Below are 19,790 nucleotides of genomic sequence, written 5' to 3'. Positions count from 1 at the left end.
GACAGCCATTCTGACTCACTTTCAGTACCGTATTCAACAATTTATTATAAAATAGGCTTTGTGTTAAGTGATTTTGCCCAGCTGTAGGCTAATTTAAGTGTTTGAGTATGTTTAAGGCAGGCCAGGCCAAGCTGTAATGTTTAGTAGGTTAGGTGTATTAAATACTTTTTGATTTAGGGTATTTTCAACTTACGATGAGCTAATCAGTATGTTAACCCTATCCTAAATTGAGAAAGGTCTGTACTATCATGCAGGGGCAGGGGGGTTAGAGTTTCAACATATGAATTTTAGGGGACACACGCAATTCAGTCCATTGCATAGATGAACAAATAAAATTATTAAAGATTATCTTCAAAACTGCTGCCAGTGAATGTTCCAAAATCCAAACTGAATCAGACCCCTTTCCTACCTAAAATTCCCTAATAGCTAACACAGTTTGGGAGTAAGATCTGAAGTCCTCATAACGTAGCCTTCACCCATCTCTCCAGCCTTATGCCACATCAATCCCCACACATACCATAAGCTATAAACTAAACTCCCTGTGGTTCCCAGCATGCACCACGCTCTTCTTATGCCTTCTACCTTTTCTCTGAATATTCACCATGTTAGAATACCCTGCCCTACACTGCCAGGCTAATTTTTACTTATTTTTATTTTTTTTAAGATTTTATTTATTTAACAGAGAGTACAAGGAGTGTACAAGTGTCCCTTAAGTGCACACTTTAAAAATAAGTAAAACTTAGGGGCGCCTGGGTGGCTCAGTCAGTTAAGTGTCTGCCTTCGGCTCAGATCATGATCCTAGGGTCCTGGGATGGAGTCCCACGTCGGGCTCCCTCATCAGCAGGGAGTCTGCTTCTCCCTCTCCCTCTGCCCCCTGCTCATGCTCTGTCTCTCTCTCCCTCTCAAATAAATAAATAAAATCTTTTCTAAAAATTAAAATAAATTAAAAAATAAAAATAAATAAAGTGTGCACTTAATACGTCCTTGGGTCAGAAACTTCCCTACATCCTTCCGCCCAAGGTGGGTTAGGTGCTCCTCCTCCGGACCCGCTGTTGCACCTTCTGCACACTTCTGTGATGGACAGCTCTTGCCCATTTGCACTGCAACCGCGGATGTATGTGTCTCGCTTACTAAGCTGTGAATTCTCCTGAGGCCAGAAATAGCACCTTTGCTACCAGCACAGGGCCTACAGTCTCACCTGTATTGAATAAAAAAAAGAAACGAACAGATAAAAGCATGAATCAAAATAGACCGTAGATCATAAAAGTTTGAATAAAGAAAGACGATAGAAGCCTTTTTTTTATTCCTAACAATTCACATCCACCTTCCATAGATATATTCCTAGTCAGAAATTTGCCCAATGTTTTAGAGATTATCTCAATCACCAGCAAAACGGAACACAAGATAGAAACCACTAGAAGATCAAGAGCAAAAACAGAGGGAAAGAAGGATGGCGCTTGGCCCCAGAACAAGCAGACACAAACTACACAGCAGTGTGTATCCATAAAACACACTTCACACCCCTCCAACGAGCTGACTGCCTTTTCACGTTTCTTGTGAAAGCCAATGAACGGATGGGACCCTCACAAAAGAGAACTCTGTCCCATTCAGACTTGAAGATGGCACTTTTAGGTTGCAAACTGATTAAAACAGCCCACCTGCACCTGACTCATCAGAAGGGCCAACTTGATATACAGGAGTCGGAGCAAACCTGCTCTGCAGGTGGTCCTGGGCGAAAGGCTTTACAAAGGTAGACTCCATGCAAGTCTGAATTAGCCTTGTGGGTCAACGGTCCTTCAGCAGGAGGGAAGCTGAATTAAGTACGGGGAAATGACTTTACGGTCTGACTCATATTTTGCCTTTTTCTCCTCCCAAAAGAAACAAGCTCCTGATGGCACATTTTCTGATGACCAAACATTAACTCATCTGCCTAAATTTGCCTCAGTGACTAAAAAGTTCCTCCCTTCATACTGAACCAGTAGCTTGAAATTTTAACGTAAATACAAAAAAGGGACTCAAAATTTTATTCCTCTTCCTCAATCCGTAGCACTCTGAAAAATAATATATTTTAACGTAGTCTAAAGTACAGCTTCTTAGACAGGACTCCTCAGAAAAGATTAAACACTACCATCCCTTAGTAGAAGTAGGGAAAAAAGTGCTACAATGTGCTTTTGTCCTGTGGCTATAATTAAGGTTGAAACAGACCTTCAGTGTTCTCCTCTAAAACATCACCAGATTAGAATACTCCTCTCATCCTCCCCTCCCCTCCTTGGGCTCCTTTAAAAGAGCCTGACATCCTTCCAGTTGCCCCCTAAGCGACTCCTTCTGCTTTCAACTTTTCACGGCTCACTCAAAACCTAAAACTTGCTGAATCCATTTCTTCATTCTCTTTCATCATTCCCTTTCCCCAAATCCTAACATCAAATCTTTAACAACTCACAGGGGGAAAACAAGTCATTTAAAAAAAATTGATAATGGTCCATTGTGATAAAATAGAGAATGTGCAATACAAAACAGCACCTCCCTTATTCAAAATAACAAGTATTTATTGAGGGCCCACTACGTGCCCTATAGGGATGACAAAACAGGATCAGCTTTCCTGAACCGGGACCTTTGCCAGAGAGGCTTATGTACCTTCACACCACTCCACACAGCCCATCGGGGTATCTCATACATAAAGGAGAGCCCTGCTGAAGTCCAGAGAAGTGTGGGTCTCTACCACTATAGATGACTTCTGGTATGAAAATAAGAAATGCCAAAACAGAGCGACAAAAACTGTGTATGTACTAAATATTTACAAAACATGCCAGGTGATATTATTGGGCTGGTCTCAAGATAATGACATGGCTCAGTAATGAGACACAAGTTCAAAGTTGTGTGGCCCATGATGCCTTCTTTCAGTCCTGTTGTTATTGTTCCGAGGTCCTGTCATTCAAAAGTAATGTCAAGACCAATGTGAGACACCTTGTGAGTAGGCAGCTTCGGCCAAGAGGCCTCCTGCCCGCTTCCACCTCCTAAGGCCTCCTCACAGCAATGAGTGAAGGAGTCAATACAACAGTGAACACATGGTTTCTGCCCTCAAAGAACTTACAAACTAATTGGGAAAAAAGGGAGGGAGGGCAGGGGACACTCTCCACCCCCACCCATTCCTGAATATGATGGAAGAAATACTGTGCCAGGACACCAGGATTCCATCCTGGACCCATCACTAAGTCATTAATCATGGGCAAGTCCTCCTCAATATATTAAACCTCAGAGCTTTTATTCTTTTTTCCCTATGAAATGGAAGAATACTGTTTCCAGCCCTGCCTTCTGTACAAAGGTAATTTAGCAGCTCACATAAGATGGGGTGTTGCTTCAGTAAACTGCAAAGCCCTCCACAGATGTGAACTACATAGGAACAAAGGTGGCATACTGAATCACATGTCGCCTTATCGTCAGCATTAGAAAAGGCGTTTAATGACACTTATAAACATATAAATTCAGAACCTGACATTGTTGTGTCCAGGGAATAGTAAGAGAAGGAGAGAAAAGGTGAGTGGTATGATTTGAAAGTAAAGCAATTTTATGGAGCCCCAGAGAGCTCTGGCAATGTATCTGTGAATATGTGAATATTCGTTATAATCTTTGTTCCCTGTTGAAATAACTTCCCTGAGTAACCAGAGGATGACTACTTGCCAAAGAAACCCAGATTTATTCCCTAAGGTCCCATCCTATCCCAGGCTTTTTCCTCAGTTAAAACTAGCTCTAGCAAGTCTCTTCCCTCTGGATCCGCTATCATCTTGTTTCCTCCCTCATGCTAAATTTACACAAACATGACTAATGACGTCCTAAATTACCAAAACAAACTGCCCTCTCGAGCTCTTATCTATCTAGTGGCACAGGACTACCTTCCTTGGGGTGAGTGGAGGAAGACACACTCTCCTTAGCATCACTCCTACTCACTGGGCTGTTCCCAGACTCTCCCTTCAGGGTCCTTCTCCCTGCACTCATCGTGAGCCCCGGGTGCAGGGCACCCTCAACCCTGCTCCCCAGCAAGCTGATTTCCCACCTGGAATTTCACTGCCCTCTGGACCTGGAGAGGCTCTCATCTGTTTGCAGCCCAGCCCTTTTTCACCACGAACTCTTCTTCGAAACGGTCCATTGGTCACCTCCCCCTGGATGTCCCAAGGCCTCTCAAACAGGACCCATAAATTCAGCCCTCCACCTTCCTGCATTCTCCACTCCTCCCTATTCTGTTATGGGATCACCATCTGTAACCCCTGTAGCTGGAGATTCTCCTCCTTCTACCAAACCACACAGATGAGATCAGTTTCCACATCTCATCGGCTCAACCCCCACATCGGCTCTGAAACCTCCACCATCTTCTCCTGCCACGTTTGTCACCACTTTTTGGCCAGTCTACTGCTCCCCTGGCCTCCACACAAGGGTCGCCCGAAGTGTGGAACATGGGCTACCACTGATCCCCCAGCATGACGCTAGATCAAGTTCTTAAACTTTTTCTTTATAATGATTAGTGCTTCTATTATAGAATAGAAATTAATTATACGGAATTAAAATAAATTCTTAAGGTTGCATCAATACTGCATTTCACAGTTATAGTTGTTTGGAACGAGCTTTCACACCCCTCATCTGGGGGCCTATAAAAAAAACCCACTTCCAGGGTACCTCCAAACCAACTAAATCACAACCTTGTGGGGTGCGAACGGGCATTGGGTTTGGAAACCCCTCCAGGTGCTTCCAACGTGCGAACAAATTTGGGAATTACTCCATCAGAATGAGCCTGAAACAGGTATTTAAGGTCAAAGGTTGAACCCATCTAAACAAAATGAGGTAATTAGTCAAAAGCACGGTGAACAGATAGGAAGGGTACCCAACTCACCTTGTCTGTCCCTGACTTTAGCACTGAAAGTCCAGCACCCTAGGATGGCCTTCAGTCCCAGGCAATCCCAAACAGTTGGTCACCCTACTAAGATAAGCCAAGGTCTCAAGTGTGGAAATGAGTGCTAGCATCTCCCAAAATATCTCAAAATGCTCTCTACTCTCCCTGGGGTGTTAACAGCTGGGCAGCTACAAAGGGTTCCACTGAGGAGTAACTAACCTGAAAGACCAGGGCTATCCGGGAATATCCCAGGATAAGTGATTCAGATAAGGTGTTTCTCAATGCCAGCTTCTCAGAATTTTCAATGCACTATGAAATTTTACACTGTCTGAGAGAAGAGTATATGTCCTGCATTTCTCACTTAATTGAGGACTTTTGTGGTGTACTTTTTGATTCCGGTTTCAAGAAACATCTTGTAACACGCTGCCTCACTTGTACTTCCAGATGATTTGGGGAAAATATAAATCTGACAATGTTACTTCTTCATTATTAAGCCCATGTTTGAAAACAAAAGTCCAGACTCCTTAGCAGGTGGTCTACTTCCCCAGCTCTCCCATCCTTTACCTCCTCCTCATGTTCTAGCCAATGTTTCTCAAACTTCTAGAAGCATTCAAATCACCTGGGGATACTGTTTTAACACTGACTCTAATTCAGCAGAATTGTGTGGTCCTGAGACTCCACACTGCCAGTGAGGCTAGTGCCCCAAATGGTGTGATTCCTGCTGAACCAAGCATCACACTTCTGAGTAGCAGAGCACTGGTCACATTCAGTTCTGAAGGATGCTGTCTTTCCTATAAGCCTCTGCGCCTCAAAGGCCCTTTTCCCACCTGCTACCTTCCTCCTCAGCCTTCAAGATGCTCAAGAATATCACTCCTCTGAAAAGATGACCTCAGATGCCTTCTTGAACAAAACTGCACATCCCAACTTTATGTTTCGAGTTCCATTCTGGTGCTTTGCTCTGCTGTGGCTTGGCTATTTATTTTTTTCCTTCTCCCAGGCTGAGCTCTCTTACAGCCTGTCTGTCTTTATATGCTCAGTGCCTGCCTGGCACATAGTAGCTACTCAACAAGTCCATGTAAAAGGAAGGAGTATCTGCACAAAGGAGATAATATATGAACTTGGTCTAGGGAGATCTTTTGAAAATAATGTTGTTATGCAGAATCACATGTGTCAGTTTGGAGTTTCATGGCTGGAGACCTTCAGCAAGAGAAATAAGTAGAAGCTTAGCTAACATGGCAGAGATTCAATGATAAATGAATATCACCTATTTTTTATACTACACAAAAAAATTAAATTCCCAGTTTTCATGAAATGAAAACTAAATCCAGATAATCTTCTGATTAACATTTAACAGACTAAAATCACCAGGCACAGTGGGAAATAAAACACCATTTGACCTCTAAATCTGTGTTCATCTACTCTTCAAAGAATCCTTCTGACAATTCTAAGTTTAAACAAACCTTTGTGCAAAGAGTGCTCCAGCAGGTTTAATGTAGTCACAGCTGTCAAAATCATGGGCAATGTATCATACTTAAGAGAGCATTTGAAAATGTGTCAATAATTATAATTAGACACTTGTACCAGATCTAATATACTTTCACTACCCTTTAACTTCAACTGATATAAAATTAAAACCAGTTTCTTAAAAGTGCAACTCTCAGATCATAATTTAATTCTAGAGCAGATATAAAACCTGTCACACTACAGAGATACAGTACATTTTACTCAAGAGGAGAAAAGGCCATGGTATTGTAATACATCATTTTAGGTAAGGTGACCACCTCTAATGCTGAAAGGGTAAAATACATTATTGAGGTGACATAATCTTCTAATATTTACTTCACCCGTTTGTATTTAAAGATTTTCTCTTCAAAATTATGCACAACCCACAACTCAAAGATGGTAACTGTTAATACTCCCGTTTATATCCTACCAGTCTTTTTTTTTTTTTCCTATGTCCCTATGTATATAACTACAAGTCTGGAATTGCACTACGTTTTATGTTTACTTCCATTTACGGAACTGTACATAATTTATGGGTATGGAATTGTATGGTTTTTGTGTCCTACTTTTTCTACTTAATGTTGTTTGTATACTCTTCATGGCCTATTCTATCCATTCCAAAAATTTCTGCATGCCTACTATGGATAGAGCAGTACACTAAGCAAAGGATACACAAGCACTCTCAGAGTACCAAACAAACATAGTCTCCGTTCTTGGTATTTACCCCGGATATATGGGTAGTATATATATATGGTAGCATATGTAACATAAGGAAAGAAGAGGGGCACCTATGTGGCTCAGGTCATTCAGGAGCAAATCTGCTTCTTCCTCTGTCTCTGCCCCTCCCCCTACTCATGTGTGTGCTCTCTCCCTCTTTCAAATAAATAAATAAAATCTTAAAAAGAGAAAGATACAGAAAAGAAGAAAGGACCTAACTAGATGGCATAGCCAACAAAACCCTCCTTTGAGAAGGTTACCTTGAAGGTGAGCTCTGTCCCTGAAAATTCATCTAATATATTTGGTGACTATATAATTTTCCATTTTATGAATAAAAGTGTATGTGTATATATATAGATAGATAGATAGGTAGATATAAAGGTTATATATGTAGGTTATTATAGAACATTTGTTTCCTTTTTTTTTTGCTACTCTACAGCTAAATGAATAAATTTGTATACTTAGAGAGCTTTAGTAATTTTTTTTTTCATGAGTAACCAAGGGCTCATAATCTTTTCCAGGAAAATTACATTTATACTAGCAGCCCAAAATTTTTAAGTCTTTGAAATGAAAAATCTAAGCATGCTGCTTAATTCTGGGGGAGCCAATTTCTAAAGAAGAAAATGGAGCATGGGAAAAAAAAAAAACCATGAATTTTATATTAAATTTTATTTACTTGGGTTTGAATTTTTAAATACATCTAATTTGGTAACTGCCAGGCAACCCAACCATTTTATTAAGCTATACCAGCTAAATACCTCAAATTTCCAATAATCCCCTGTTGTATCTTCTCCATATTATAAAAGCCTTGAAAGATCAAAAGCAGTCCACTCTGGTATGCTCCAAAATCATAAATAAAATTTTGCTGTTTCTTAAAAACTGTCTATCATATGCTTATTGCTTTTTTTAAAAGCTATTACAAAAATAAAACTTTTTCCCTTAGTCTAAAAATCCATTGCCTCCATTCTCGATCAATAATAAAAAGCTGACTATATGAGTTTCTTGGTCACTAAATGCCTACTTACCACTCACCATATTTTTTTCAAGATAATCAGCCATATAAGCTCTGCTTTTAACATAAAGCACAAACCAGACACAGTGCTTTAAAACAATCAAAGTAAAGCTGTGGTTAGCAAGGCTTCCAAAGCCCAGGGTTCTTCAGACTCAAACTTACACAAGGAAGGGGGGAAAAAAAATCATCAAGTTCCATTTACTGGAAGTACCAAAAAGGAGGGAGACTGAAAGAGAATCAACAAATTATTAAACTTCAGAAATAGCTGAGTCTCTGCTCTTCTAAACAGATGAGGAAAGAAAAGTACCACGAAGAAAAAAGTTAAGAAAGTGACTTTCTTGGGCCACAAAGTTGGTTTATACCAGAGAACAGACTCCTGCTTGAGTCTTACGGGTTGCTTCGTCATTGCCACCACGACGCTGCAACTGCTTCACTAACACAACTCAAAAATCAAATTCTTGGTACAACCTCTACTGTAATTTAAAATGTAAATACCCTTAGATTCAGTAATTCCAGTCCTTGGTATTTACCACCCCCCCCACCCCCGGCAATATACAGGAGCCAGATAGATCTCCATATACAACTACATATAAATCAGTATGTAGATACATAGTAGTTAGCATATATAAAGTCAGGCACTGCAACACTATAACACATGTTCCCTAAAATAAGTAAAATACAGTTAAATAAATTATGATACATCTATACTATGGAATTACTTTTCAAAAGAATAAGGAAACTGTTCATCCTAATACGAAAAGATTTCCAGGATAAACTAAGTGAAAAAACCCAGGTACAGAACGGAAATATGTGCAATATACTATATTTGTAAGAAAAACATATTGGTTTATGTTTGTAAATGTAAAAATGATCACTGGAAGGATATGCAATTAGTTTTAATGATGGTTTTTCTCTAGGAAGGGAGAGAAGCCAGAGGACAAAGGTTACCTTTCCTATATACCCTTCCTATACTTCAAAGCTTATACTAAGCACACGTAATATCACATAAATATTGTCTTGAAAACATAAACTATCATAAAAAACATTAAAATATTTGGTTAAGAAAAAAATTATGGGAACCCATATCAATGTACTCATGTAATGAAATAAAGCTATGAATTAGAAATAAAAACACCAATTTGATTTTTTTTAGAATCATGTGGTCCAAAAAGGAGACTGTAATGTCTGAGACAAAAGTATGAGAACACGAGAACACTGTATGTTAACTATACTGGAATTAAAATTAAAAACTTAATTTACAAAGAGTATGAGAACAAAAGAAATGCCCTCCTGTTAGATTTTCATGCTCAATAGCCACATCTGGGAAAGATTCACTTCACCTGTGCTTAGAATGTCCTAAAACAATAAGACCTTCAGGGATCAAAAGGAAGCCAAGTGGGAGAACGAGCTAGCTGATTAAGTAACAATGAGTTGGAGGGAATCCTAAACAAACAAGCCAAGATAAGAAGAAAAAAAAACAACTCATCTGTAATTTAAAAAGGACATTCCATTCTAAACTGGCTAAAAGAATAAATCTCAAAGCAAGTCATTTACTTCTGGCCCTGTTTTCCCCATCTCAGGGCTAGAGCAACCACTTTTTCTGTCACCTGTGATACCCCCCCCAAAAAAAATCATTGTTAGAATTTCTTTCACCTAAATTAGGCTCAGTGCAATAGGCATAAACATAAATTACAGGTGTCACCCATCAAACAGTATATCTGCCTTTGATTCTATGAGCAGATGTTTATCAGGTCCCATGTTCAAAAGCTGAAGACTGTTTCGGTATTCCTTTATTAGGATAAACATTTATTTGGAAGATAAGGCACTTGACCCAAAAAAGTCAATAAGAGACTTTGAGCTGTTTGTAGCTGGCTCATCTTATCATTCAGACCTTAGCCCATTTCTTCCTATTTCCAAAGGGACCTTTCTTCCCCAGATCCAAATGCCCCAGGATGGCATCCTGTCACACAGATCTAATCCCCACAGCTCCAAGCCCCTATCTGCTGGTTCCAGTGCTGTATTTCCTCACGAGACCCGAGCAAGCCCTCTTCTATGCGCTTTTTCCACCAGAACCTGAACCCCGATACCATTCCCTGCTCCCAACCAGCTCCCCTTAACCTTTCGTTTTCTTTTAGGATCAACACCCTTCTCTCAGTCATCCATGTTCCCTAAGTCAGATCCTTCTGCCTCCCATTCACCCCTTCCTTTCTTCACAAAAATGATTGGTGCACCTTATGGCTTCTCCAGCCCAAGGCCAAAACCCTAATTCTACCTACTCTCATTTCCCTTGGCTATTGGGTATCTACCCTAATTACTAATCTGTGGCTATACAGAAGGCTATAGATCAGGGGTTTCAAACTCCTATGTCGTAGGGACAACGCAGTTACCATGTCAGAGTGAGCAGGCTAGGAGAATAGAGTAAAGAGCAAGTGATGCTGGGCCTCAGTGTCTGGGAGAAAACAGGCTGAGCTGGGACTGTGGCAAACCAAGCACACACCTCTACTCAGAGAGACCCAGTAACAAGGAGCTCTGGCAGGATTCTGCAGGAATGTGAGCCTTGGGCTGCCAGGGCTTGCAGTCTTGCAGAAGAACGTGGAAAGCTGAACTTTTTCTGGGAAATATCCTATTTAAATGATGGCAACTATTTCAAAAAGGAAAAAAAAAAGTTTTACATATGGTATCAAACGGGACATAAGTCTGAGGTGTATTCAGCCCGGGGGCCACCAGTTTTCAAACTCTGCTTTGGAGCAAGTGACTTTGGAATGTACAGCCTGGGTTAAAGTTCAGATGTGTGATCTCAGATATTTTCCATCACCCCTCTGAATCTCAGTTTCTTCTTCTGTAAAATGGGGATAATACTCGGGGGTACCTCACTGCCTGGGTGTGAGCATTAAATGCGAGAATGCAAGTAAGGGGCCTGACCTGGGCCTCCCTTACAGATGTTATCTAACTGTTGCTATTTTAGAATCAAGTCTAAAATCTTTAGCCTGGCATTCAAAGTAAACCATACTTTGGCTCTAAATCTCCCTTTCTAAGCTTTCTTCTACCGCGCTCACTCTAATGTACTCTACACAGTCACATCACATCACAAGGCTTTTAACTTCCAGGAGTTACCATATATGCTTGGTAAAAAACAAAACAAAAAAACATGGCGGGGGGGGCGGTGTGGGCAACAGAACCACCGCCATAGTCCTGGCCACTCTGCTCAACTTTGGCTCCGGCAGTTAGTGCAAAACCAGAGACGTGAATCTGCTCTCCCTTCCAGTTGTCTCAGGTCACGATGACTCTCTGAGAAGCTGTACCTCAAGGCACCGAGTCTGATTCCAGTGATGACAAATCGGTGCAACTATGTTTTTATACAACTTGGCTCTTAAACAAAAGCCAGCTACCTCATATTTACTTGCCCCATCCCCTGGTTTTGGCAGGTTGCCTCCTCTACAACCTATACATATATAGAGATCTCTGAAAATGATAACATCAAAATGGTACCCTTTTCCAAGGCCAGCCAAACAGACACTTCCTCAAAAGTGTTGTTTGATCCTTATCTCCCTGTATCTCATGACCAAGATACTTGGCCTTCTGCCGTTTATAGTTAGATGTGCAATTCTTCAGTCCCTTACTCAACTGCACCTTCAGCTCAACTTAATGTTACTGTCCTTTCCATGCCCTGCTCCAGGTACAGGAGGCCTTGATAAATGCTCAACAAATGACGGAAGAAGAGGGGAAACGATGAAGGAGCAGCAGCAAGGTAGGAAGATTTTAATGATAAGGACAATGACAGCAAGGATGACTGCAGCCACCAATTAGGCTCTTCCTTACATCTTTGAATGCAAAGAGCTGGCCCCTACCAACCTTGTTTTGTGTTCCGGAACAATAACTGTATCGGGTCACCTTCCCTACCTCTCTCCTATGCTTTTGGTGCAGGTGACCTAAAAAGGGACTCCTGCTGTCCCCTTATTACTGAGAGTCACCATCCCATTTCAAATATAATCTAAACAAACAGGGAGCTAAGTGGCTCCTGCCACCAGTTTAAATCAATTAGCCCCACCTTTGATGCTGATTAGGATCAAGATGATGTTGCACTTTTGGAGCTGGTCCAAAGCACATATTAGTCACTTTAATCCGATGTGGAGAAACAAGCAAAGACATCGACACAGAGCAAAGAACAATGGGTCGGGGGAAAGGGGGAGAGCAGAAGGGCATGGACCATCTGTAGAATAATTGAGACTCATATAAAAAGAAAAACAAAATTCTCATCCAGATCAGCAAATGTCCAATAAACAAATTAGGGCTGATTTCCACAATATCTAGAATAGTTTTTTTTTCATACTGCTGGTTAGAACCCATTAGCAAGTTGTGAAATCAATGTAGTAAATAGAGACCAGAATAAAAAAAAAAAAAAAATGACTAGAAATTAGGAGGCACTGCTGTATTGTTTTGTAAAAATTGTAATTCAGCTTTATTTTTAATATGCATGTGTGTATGCGTGTGTACTCAGTCATGATGTAAAATGTATTGCTGCAAGTAAAAAATGTTTTTAAAACACTGAAATAGAACATTTATGTTTATATAATCTCCGGGGACTGAGATTTTCCATTTTTTACTAGGCCATACTCATAAAGTAAGAGAATATTTGTTCTTGCCACCTGTTGTGCACAACAGTTCAGTTATTCAAGTTCAAAAAACATTTAAAAAAAATATCACTTGGCACACTTGTCCCTTACCATTTATTTTCCTTATTCTCGAAAGGAAGATAAAGGTCACTCTAGATAACCACCTACACTTGTTCCTCCTACTGGTTGTTCCTATGTATATTTCTATCTTGTGTAAGTCCCTGACATCAAGTTACAAGTCCAAAAGCTCCAGCTCTCTTAGTGGTATTTACTTGTAAGTATTAACCTATAACTTAAGGAGAGTAATCCATCAGGCACACTATGTTTTCAGAGAGTACACCACCACTCATCAATAGCTACAATAGTGGAAGGTTCCGAACTTGGCTTAAAATATCTCAACTCATCCTGTCTACATCAGAATGCTTTTTCTCAAGTTCTTTCTCAGTATCCACTCTCCAAATTCCAAGTACCATCCCACATCTAATACCCAGCTTTGTCTAAGACCACTCCTATGTTCCTTTAGCCTCTGTACATTTCCCATCAAACTCAAGGTTATTTGTAGAAGTTCAATTGATAATTCTTCCATAATTGCCTAGAAAAGAAAAATAAAAACTAGAGCAATCTTATTTTCTTTGTGTTATAATTTTTTTTTTTTTAAGTAAGCTCTACACCCATTAACTCATGACCCCGAGGATCAAGAGTACCATTCCCTACCAACTCAGCCGGCCAGGCACCCCAGAGTGATCTCATTTTCAACGTCATCCATGCAGCACAGAGGCTAGCGAAGACCCATCACTTTCACAGATGAGCAAGGCACCCAGCCATCAAGTATTCAAGCAGAAAAGGTCTACATGGGCATGCCCACTCAAATCAGTCCTTAAAACCTATCAAAAGAGAAGTTCACTCTGGATTTCATCCATTTTCCAAAAAGGTCATCCACATTCCACCTCGCCACATGAGCACTGCCTACCACACTGTTTTCACTGTCAACTATCTGTGAACATATGCAACAGGACAAAGTCAGTGTGAAGGAGTCAATTTGCCAACTAAATGAGTCCCAGCCATGCCCTCAGTATCACAGGATTCGATGCTCTGTAGGATATTAAATATGCGTTGAGATATTTTTCCCAAAAAAGGTTTTGCCCTTAAACCCAAAAACAACAGGAAGCATAAACTGAAAAGAATACAATAAATGTTTGTTGAATCCACTATGTTACAATATCAAGCATTAAAAGGGTATCAAAAAGAGTTCCATCCACCTACAGTGTCTTTCATCCCTTCTTCCCAAACTCATCCTTAAGGACCTCTGTGTCTGGTATCATCTGCTCTCAGGCTGCCTCCCTGATTCCCTCGAGTACTGGGCTTGTCTGCTTCTCTAATATGCAATCATCCATTCATTCTCTCAACAATTAAAAAACCATTTACTGACTGTGTGGTCTGGGCCGGGCATTGTGTTAGGTGCAAAACATATACAAAAGATGAATAAGACACAGTCCTTGCCCTCAAAGAGTCCAGTGAGGGAATTTTGAAAGGTTTTAAATCGGTGAAGGAGAATGAATGGTGTCGAACAAATAAATGGAGTGAATAACCTGAAGTCCTTGCCCTCAAAAAAGATCAATCAAGTCCCAGAGTGAGTAGTAAAGATAAAATGCTAGGAAAAATGTCAAAAGGCAAAATCCAGGAAGCATTCCTGCACTGAGATTACTGAGCCCTGAGGTTTTGGCTGTCCCCAAAAGTAGGGGGTGGGGGGGAGGGCAATGCAAAGGGACCGACTCCAAGGCTTGGCCTCATTATGAGAAAGAGCTAAACCTATCAGGACACCTGACAGAAGAACCATCAGGACACCTATGCTAAAGGGGACCCCCTGAACGTGCCCCATCGTCAAAAAACAAACTCCACCTACTGCATGAACCTCGACAAAATTTGGAAAACCTAAAACTCAGAGTCTCTTTCCTGGTCACAGAAATAAAGGCCAAGTACCCAGAGCAAACAATGAAGCAACCCGAATGGGCAAAGTGGAATGTTGGTCAGAGACTGAAACCCAAAAATCAAACAAATGGGTAGTGGTGGCTCTGGAAAACAAAACTCTCATGGATCACAGAAGAGTCTTTAGACATAGAAACAAGCTCAGATTTCCCAAAATGCATGTAAGAGCACATGCATACAAGAATAGTATTCGACTGGGCAGTTGGTTTGAAAGTTGGGGGCAGGGAAGTATCTGTTTTAACTTCAAAAAGGAAGCTGCTGGGTCTCGTTAGTTAATTTTGGGAGCGTAAGTTCAAACAAAACTACCTCCCATCTGAACCAAAGGCCATGATTTGCCAACCACATCATCTTCATGAAGCTCTTTCAAAAGGAGTCCTTTAAATGAATGCCGCTTCCAACCGACAAATCCTGCTTTGGAACTTCTGATTCTTAAGCTAGCACGGCAAGCAAGAGCAGTCTATGGCCAACTGCTAAAAAAAAGAGGTAAACCTTCCACTTGGTTCTTCTGAGAGCTGGAACTGGCCACAGAAAGAAACACAAAGTTCTCACTCCAAGAGATCAAAGAAGGCATTTTGTACCAGGAAACCGAATTCAAATTCTCATTTCCAGGAATAAAGCCACAGTGCCTGATACTTGCTTGGGAAAATAAAACAGGAGACTATGTGGACTCCCACTAAAATCTCTGATGGCTTCATTTCCCAGCCTCACCAGATTAACGCTGTGAACATTTTGCCCAGGCTTTGCTTTAACTTAAATACCGGCTTCCCAGTCTGAACGGTCACACTTACCCACTGGGTAAAAATGAAAGCGTAACACTTCATGACAGCACTTTTTGCCCCATCCTGAGCACTAGATGTATGCGACAAGGTGCTGTTGACAAGTGCCATCTTCAGCTCAGCCCCAGTCTCCCGTAACCACAGTCAGGAGAAACCTCGCTGCAGCCCATGCTATTATTTGGGTCACAATATTGAAATGAGAGGGGAAGCAGGAGAATATAGAAGAGGGGGTATACCTCAATCTCATTCAGGTATGACAACAATCAGATTGCTTTAAAATTACCACCCGGGGTCTTATCAATCAGCCAACAGCATTTGCCTGCCTACTTTGCACAGGAACCAAGCTGCCTATGGTCGTAACAGTGCAGTGAAATATTCCCTGAGTAGTCATTATGTTAATAGTCATGTGTTTAATTTTCTTTTTTACAAAAAAATATGTATCGGGTATGTAGGTTATAAAGTCTAAAAATAAAATCAGCACCTCTGAACCCACCACCCCACCCAAAAACCCAGAATGTCACCAATGCTATGTGATCTACCTATCTCCACCACCCTGATCCCCAGGTCCCTGCAACACACACACACACCCCCCAGGTAATCATTGTCCTGAATCTGGGGTTTTATTGTAAGTATAAATGCATCTTTATGATTACCTCCCATTACTAACAAGTGAGTTGGCTTTCCAAATATAGCAATAATATATTGTTTCCTCTTAAAAGATGACATCTTTTTTGTTTTTCTAAGGTCAATCACGGCTTTAAAGAAAAATACTAAATAATTAATAGACTGACACTTAGCCATGGTAAACTCATGAAGACAGTATATGAGTGAATAAAATTTGGCAAACACGGGCAAAAGGGGCTGAGAACATGGGTTCCAGAGTCTCACAAACTCCTGGTTCAAATCCCCACTCCACTACCGACTAGCTCTACAACTAGGGCAACTTGCTCAATTTCAGAAAGCCTGAATTTCTCATCATAAAAGAGTGAAATAATAAAACATACGGTTGCTGTGAAAATGTCATAAAAAATGTATGTAAAGAGCTGAGCACTGTGCCTAGCACATATCCAGTGCTCCCCCATCATATCGGTCACCAAATTCATTCAAAACACATCAAAGGGTTTTGCTACCATTAATAGTTTACTTCTCCCCAGTTTCTCACAAGTTGTGCATTAGATCCCTTCACATAAAAATAAATCAAGGGGCGCCTGGGTAGCTCAGTTGTTAAGCATCTGCCTTCGGCTTGTGTCATGATCTCAGGGTCCTGGGATCAAGCCCCGCATCAAGCCCCGCATTGGGATCCCTGTTCAGCGGGAAGCCTGCCTCTCCCACTCCCCCTGCTTGTGTTCCCTCTCTCGCTGTGTCTCTATCAAATAAATAAATAAAATCTCTAAAATAAATAAATAAATAAATCAAGATGCTGGGATCCAACAGCAGAACAAGCACAGAAGACAGTTCCCAGTCCCAGCTCCTCTTTGTCTAATGTACTTTTTGCACGCGGGCACACGCACGCGTGCGCACACACACACACACACACATTCCATTTTCACCTCATGACCTTGAATAACAGGATCATTTTTCAAATGCATTTCTGCCCTGTTCCTTCCTCCCTCAGAAGGCTGGACTACTTGATCCAACCTTACCTAGAAGTCTATCATGATCATCACAATATTAGTTCAGTGCAATCTAGGGTAAGGGGTAAGACAGAGGCATAGTCTCTATTTACTGATTCAATCACTGCTAGCTGTTCAGTGGACAGATGCAGAAAATCTGGTAAATCACTACTCTGAAAAAAAAATCATTACAATGCTATTAATGGCATTAAGTTCCCACTTCTGAAATTAATTACATTCCTGAATAAGGCAGACTCCTCCACCTCTATTTGGCATCTTTAATATTCTTTTAAATTACTTAGAGATAACAAGAAACTTACTCAGATTCGAATGATCACTCTCTTCCAAGGTACAAAAGTGGTAAAACTACTACCTAAATCAAGTCTTTATTTAAAACCCACTCTCTCCATTTCAAGAAAAATTCACCAAACTGCTGGAAAAGGAGAGTATGAACCCAGTCTCTCCCCATCCCAGCCCTTGATTTTTGCCATCTCTCCAGAATTTACTGCAACATCATTCACCACCTTTTGAGTATTTGCGTGAGGGGTGATAGTAGAAATGCTATTATCCACCACACAATTCCATCTATTTAAGACCTACACATTTCAGCTTCAAAAGACTTCCGTTTTGGTCTTTTGTGTTTTTAGTTCGAGGCCAGAAAACAAAAACGACTGCCTCACACAAAAAAGTGATTTGGTCTTAGAAGCCAGGTGATCCAAGTCCTGTCCAGGCCTAGGACAACCTCCTGACCCCTGCCTCCCCACCAGTGAAACTGGTGCCGCCCATATTTCACACTTAAGGATACTGTAAAGCTGGATGGCGAGACCAGTGTCTGAGGTCAGCACAAGTCTAGTGTCTGCTGGCTGCCCAAGCCCGGGCCCCCAGCCAGCCACCCACCTCCAGACACAAGTGCCAAGACATACTATAGTGTTTCCATTTAAGGCCTGCCACTTGGATCAGCCCATCTCTGAAATTTCTTAACACCACCTTTCCAGGAAGAATTTTTTTGGGGGAAAAGGGAGGTGGTGTCTATTTTTTGCCACCGCCTTCCCTTGGGCTGTCAGAGCAGTCTGCATCTCTGGGACAGGATTCTTTAAAACCACTGGGTTATATCTAAGTCTCAATTAGAAGGCCTCTCTTCAAAAATATACAAACTATGTATGAGATCAGTCTTTTTTCTCATCACCTAACTCCCATCACTCACACACTCTCTCACACATACACAACCCTCAAAAAAGAAAGCCCAATAAAATTAACAAATCCACTGATTACTTTGCTACCTCTCTCCAAAAGCCAAATTAAGCACAACTTTTAACCAAGACTTTTCTTCCGCTGCTAAGTGGAATGTTTTATTCCCTTAAGTATCTTCCTCTACAGCTTTTCTCCCATGCAAAGAGCGTTCAAAACTCCAGGGAAAGGAGGTGGGGGGGCGGGGACGTATCTGGCGCAAACTGGACAGACCTAAGCCAGCCTAGAACCCGAAGGAAGTTAGTGAATCCAGCGGCCCCAGAGGCCCACATCTCTCCCCAGCGCGCCCCAGGTTCTAGCCTCACTGTTTTGGTTACAGTGTTGAAGGAAGGGTTTTAAACTTGGCAAAGTACCGTGCAACATCTGTAACCACATTTGCCTTCTGGGGATCGAGAGATGAATCCCACATTCCTGGCTTTGAAGCTTTTTGAAACTGCAGCTAGGAAGAACGGAGGGCGGGAGGGAGTTGAGCAGAGTTTATTGGCTGTCTCTCCAGCAGAAAATTCCTCTTGGAAGAGACGGATATTTTGAGGGTGGGGGTGATTAGCCCATCCCTTTACTCTGTACCAAGCTCAGCTGGGAAGGTGAGCCCGTGGCCGGGCGACCGGATCGATTTACAAGTCAGCGGCGCACACCCTGAAGGAGTTCACTACACACACACACACACACACACACACACACACACACACAAACACACACACCACACACCACACACGGTGCAAGCCAGAGAGCCCCCCCCCCACTCCATGCCTCTGTCCTCTCCCATATCCCACCAGCAGTTCAGGCCCAAAGCAAGACAGTTCTGTTCCGCGGCTACTTCCCGCATCGAGAGTAGATGAAGCCTGGGGGAGAAAGGAATGAAAGCGAGGGGGAGGCACCGCAGACGCCCACCCTCCCACCCGCAATCCCACCCTCTCCTCCTGCCAGGCTCCCTCCTCCCTCGGTCCTCCCGGCTCCCGCGGCGCGGCCGGCGACCTGCCCTCACCTCTGGTCCCGCCGCGGCCGGGGCTGAGCCGGGGGAGGCGGAGTGCGAGCCAGCCGGGCGCTGCAGGTCGGCGCGGCGCGGCGCGGGGCGGGGCGGGGCGGTGCAGCCGGCGAGAGAGCCCGGAACTCTGCGGGGCCGAAGGCCGGCGGCCGGCCCCGAGCGGCGGCCGCGGCGGCTGCAGCCGGGCGGTGCGGGCGGCCAGGGGCTCTCCAGCCCTAGGGCCGGCGCGGCTGGCTGAGGAGCAGCCTGGCAGCGGTAGCGGCGGCGGCGGCAGCAGCCACCCGGGGGGAAAGAGCCGGGGGAGGGAGGGGAGGCGGGGTGAAGAGGAGGAGGAGGAAGGGGAGGAGGGCGGGCGGAATAAACTTCCCGAGGCGCAGCGGCACGGGCTGGGAGGGCGGCCACGGGCGGGGCGGGCGGCCCGGGGGGAGGCTCGCCCTAGGGGAGGCTTGCCCGAG

At 42.6% G+C, this 19,790-nt stretch overlaps 1 protein-coding gene across 2 annotated transcripts in view; it reads right to left on the bottom strand.

The window, feature by feature from the left end:
* ACVR1 (activin A receptor type 1) overlaps positions 1-19,421 on the bottom strand; it is a 123,416-nt gene extending 103,995 nt beyond the window's left edge. Inside the window, exon 1 of one of the 2 annotated variants that reach the window (XM_028113143.2) lies at positions 19,336-19,421. The gene's annotated coding sequence lies outside the window, so the exon portion shown is untranslated. The remainder of the gene's footprint in view (positions 1-19,335) is intronic. The other variant, XM_028113145.2, reaches the window with a different exon arrangement.
* Between the last annotated feature and the right edge of the window lie 369 nt (positions 19,422-19,790).

Source organism: Eumetopias jubatus, unplaced genomic scaffold (assembly GCF_037043125.1).
Source record: "Eumetopias jubatus isolate StellerSeaLion01/CBP00866 unplaced genomic scaffold, mEumJub1_p1.0 scaffold_3, whole genome shotgun sequence".
In the NCBI taxonomy this organism is placed as follows: domain Eukaryota; kingdom Metazoa; phylum Chordata; class Mammalia; order Carnivora; family Otariidae; genus Eumetopias; species Eumetopias jubatus.
This window is presented reverse-complemented; position numbering and strand designations above follow the sequence as displayed.